This window comes from Halyomorpha halys, unplaced genomic scaffold (genome assembly GCF_000696795.3).
Source record: "Halyomorpha halys isolate HHAL.00 unplaced genomic scaffold, Hhal_1.1 Scaffold1524.1, whole genome shotgun sequence".
Lineage (NCBI taxonomy): Eukaryota > Metazoa > Arthropoda > Insecta > Hemiptera > Pentatomidae > Halyomorpha > Halyomorpha halys.
Window position 1 is genome coordinate 95,113 of NW_027107788.1, and position 337 is coordinate 95,449.

Here is a 337-nt window from a genome sequence, read left to right on the forward strand (position 1 = left end):
AACCGACTGGGAGTGCCTCTTTATATAATCGATTTTTCATATTTTTTCGGTTTTCTCTAAAACAGTTCGTGTGATATTTGGAACTCCATCCGTGAATCAATGAGGAATTAAGTCTACGGGAGACCGGCAATAAGAGGTTATATTATTGACTGAAAGGAGGCATAACCAATTTTCTAAAAATGGTTGGAATATACTCCACTTAGTTTAACCTAAGAGTCATGGCGCCATATATATTCCAACGGAACATATTGACAATACAATTGAATAAGACCAACAGACGCCATCATGCAATATTGTTTGCTATTCTATTATTTTTTGCATCTAACCTTATCTAAAT